General features: G+C 37.1%; 1 protein-coding gene across 1 annotated transcript in view; it reads right to left on the reverse strand.

Annotated features, from left to right (window-relative positions):
- PIEZO2 (piezo type mechanosensitive ion channel component 2) overlaps window positions 1–3582 on the reverse strand; it is a 778516-nt gene that overhangs the window by 246353 nt on the left and 528581 nt on the right. The gene's annotated exons all lie outside the window — the stretch shown is intronic.

A 3582-nucleotide genomic window follows, 5' to 3' on the forward strand; every position in this document is an offset into this window, starting at 1 on the left:
TGGGCAATCCTACTTCCGTAGTGATACTGCCTCGGAAACCCAAGGAGGGGTTGCTATGAGTTGGGGCCGACTCGACGGCACACAACAACAACAACCACCACATAAACTAGGGGCCTGATCATCCTTTCATACTTCTTCACAGAGCCACAGAGCCTACCTGGAGAAAAGAACAAGTCTGGATCGAATCCCTATTAGATGCCAAACACTTTAAAACACGTTGTTTCAAAACCTCACTGAATACATGAGGTAGTTATTATTCAACTCATTGTAGGACAAAGAAACCAGAGCTCCAAGATCTTAAATAACTGGTTATCTCAAAGTGAGTAAGCCAAACTCAAATGTAGTTTAGGCCTGTTTGAAATTCAATATCCTTCCTTTCCGTGAAGCCAAACTATAAAAGGCAGAGTCCCTTGACATTGACATGGAAAAGACTCTTCCTTCAAACTACTTTCTTTCCTGTGCCCAGTGCCATCACTTTCACTTTCCTGGGAGCACTAGTTTAGGCATCTCCAGGCTTCTCAGATGACATTGGTCCTTTTAGTATAGAGGTGGAAGACACAGGATGAGAAACAGACTTTCTAAATTTAGAATATTAAGTAAGACACAAATGAAGTATGTTTGTCATCAAATATAAATAAAACATCTTTCTACAAAGATAGAGACACTTTCCAGATATCTATTCTCTATTTTTTTTTAACATTCTTTACACTTTTCTATTAAGAAATATATATAATGTTATATTGGCAAAATGCCTGAGATAAAAATTTAAGTATACAATAAAAGTCTTGACTGAGTTCTTATATTTAGTATAATTACCAGACTTTCTAGTATTTTTTTTTTTTTTTTACATTTTAACTGTGATTTGGGTGAAGGTTTACAGAGTAAATCAGTTTTCATTCAACAAGCCATACACATTTTATTTCATCTCATTGATTGCAGCTCCCACAATGTAACATCACTCATCCCACTTCCTCCCTGCATTTTCTATTTCCATTTTTCCCTCTATCCTAACCTTTCCTGCCTTCTAAACTTTGTCCTTGGGCAAATACTGCCCTTTTGATCCTGAATGGTTGATTATTCAAGAGTGTGTACCACAGTTCACCTTATAGACCTGCCTACAGTTTGGCTACAAATTGAGCCACGGGGGTGAGTTCAGTTCCAGGTCTGAAGAGAGACTAAGGGCCATATAGTCTCAGGGGTTGCACTAGTGTCTATCTGAATAAACTCAAGATGGCTGAAAGACCTACATGTAAAATCTGAAACTATAAAGACCATCAGAAAAAATATTGATAAATATAGGGACTCTAATACATAGCATAAATACACTATCAAACATAAATCAAAATGCACAAACAGCAGAAGACAAGCTAGATGACTAGGATCTCCTAAAAATTAGACACTTACACACATCAAAACAATGGAAATGGTAAAGACAGAGAGGGTTAGAAGGTTGTTGTAACATTGTGAGGAGTGCGTTCAATGTCACAAAACAAAACTTACATGAAAAGTTGAATGCGAAACCAATTTGTTTTGTAAACTTTCACTCAAATCACAATAGAAGATTTTTTTTTTTTTTTAAAGTAAAAAGAGAACCCACAGACTGGGGGAAAGGAATTTTTGGCAATGACATAATGGACAAGGGCCTAATCTCTAAAATTTGTAGAAAATTCAACATTTCAACAACAAGAAGGCAAATTATCAAATTAAAAAATGGCAGAGGACATGAATAGACACTTTACCAAAGAAGGAATTCAGGTGACCAACAAGCACATGGAACAATGCTAGTGATAATTAGCCATTCCAAAAACTCCAACCGCATTGCTGTTGAGTCAAATCTGACTCATAGTGACCTCTCCTTGGGTTTCCAAGGCAGTATCACTACGGAAGAAGATTGCCCAACCTTTGTTCTGAGGAGTGGCTGGTGGGTTTGAACCACCAGCCTTCTGGTTAGCAGTTGAATGCCTTAGGCAGTACGCCACCATTAGAGAGACGCAAATCCAAACATCAGTGAGATATCTTCTCTCCCCAACATTAACAACAAATTTCAAAAAAAACAGAAAACAACAATTGCTGACAAGAGTATACAGACTGTATCCCTCATACACTGCTGGTGGGATTGTAAAATGATGTAACTACTATGGAAAACAGTATGGTGCTTCCTTAAAAAAAATAGAAATATAAATACTATAAGATCAGGCAATCCCATTACTAGGGATGTATACAGAAATAAGAGCTGTGACATGAATAGATATATGCAGACCTATGTTAATTGCAACAGTATTCACAGTAGCAAAAAGACAGAAACAACCTAAACACCCATGAATAGATAAATGGATAAATAAACTATGGTACACAGACACAATGGAATACTACACAACGTTAAAGAATAATGATGACTCTGCCAAACACCTCCTCACATGGATGAACCTGGAGGACATTATGATGAGTGAAATTAGTCAATCACGGAAGGACAAATAACGTATGAGATCTCTATGACAAAAAGTCAAGAAAATATTTTCTTAATAAAAGAAACATTCTTTGAATGTTATCAGGGGTGTGAAGGGAAGGGAGAGTAAATCACTAGCTAAAGGACAGACAAGAAGGAAGGTTGGGCAATCTACTTCTGTAGTGATACAACCTTGGAAACCCAAAGAGGGGTCGCTATGTGTTGCAATCGATCTGATGCCAGTGAGTTTGGTTTTTTTTTTTTAAAGGACAGACAGATATTAACTTGAGTGAAGGAAAAAGCAATATACAATAAGAGGAAGTTAGCAAAAAATGGTCAAGGCAAAGGAAGACTCTGGGAGGACTACAAGAGTTAAAGGCAAGAGAGGTATAACAAAAATAATATTAATCTATGAGTGGAGACATAGACAGACACACAAGCTGAACAAGTGTGTGAAGGAGAATAGGACTATATCCACGAATACGTACAGATTTGATAAAAGTTATTTCTACAAGTATATTTACATATGCTACAAATATATACATGAATATAGTAAAGCATACAGGGAGCAAAGTTATGAAAACTTCTTAGCTGCAATCAAAATCCTTGAGGCAATGAGTTGCTGGGTTTAGGAGCTCAGGATCTTAGTCTCAGGAGACAACAAGGTCAATTGGCACAGCATAATCCACAAAGAAAATGTTCTACATCCTACTTTGATGAGTAGCACCTGGGGTCTTAAAAGTTCATGAGTGGCCATTTAAGGTGCAACTATTGGTTTGTCCCCATCCAGAGCAAGAAGAATGAAGAAAATCAGACACATGGAAACAATAAGTCTAAAGGACTAATGGACCATGCAAACTTAGGCTCCACAACCCTGAGACCAGAAGAACTAAATGGTGCCTGGCCATCATCACTGACCACTCTGAAAGGGATCACATGAGAAGATTCTGGATAGAGTTGGAGAAAAATGTGGAACAAAAGTCAAAATCATAAAAAAGACCCATTAATTCTTTTTTTTTTTTTTATTAGGATTTGGGTGAAGATTTAGAGAGTAAATTCACTTTTCATACAGCAGTTCACATATACTTTGTCTCATGTCATTGACCAAAATTTACAATGCAGCAGCTCCCCTCCCA

This window comes from Orycteropus afer, unplaced genomic scaffold (genome assembly GCF_000298275.1).
Source record: "Orycteropus afer afer isolate SDZICR_OR568_19922 unplaced genomic scaffold, OryAfe1.0 scaffold00232, whole genome shotgun sequence".
Classification (NCBI taxonomy): Eukaryota; Metazoa; Chordata; class Mammalia; order Tubulidentata; family Orycteropodidae; genus Orycteropus; species Orycteropus afer.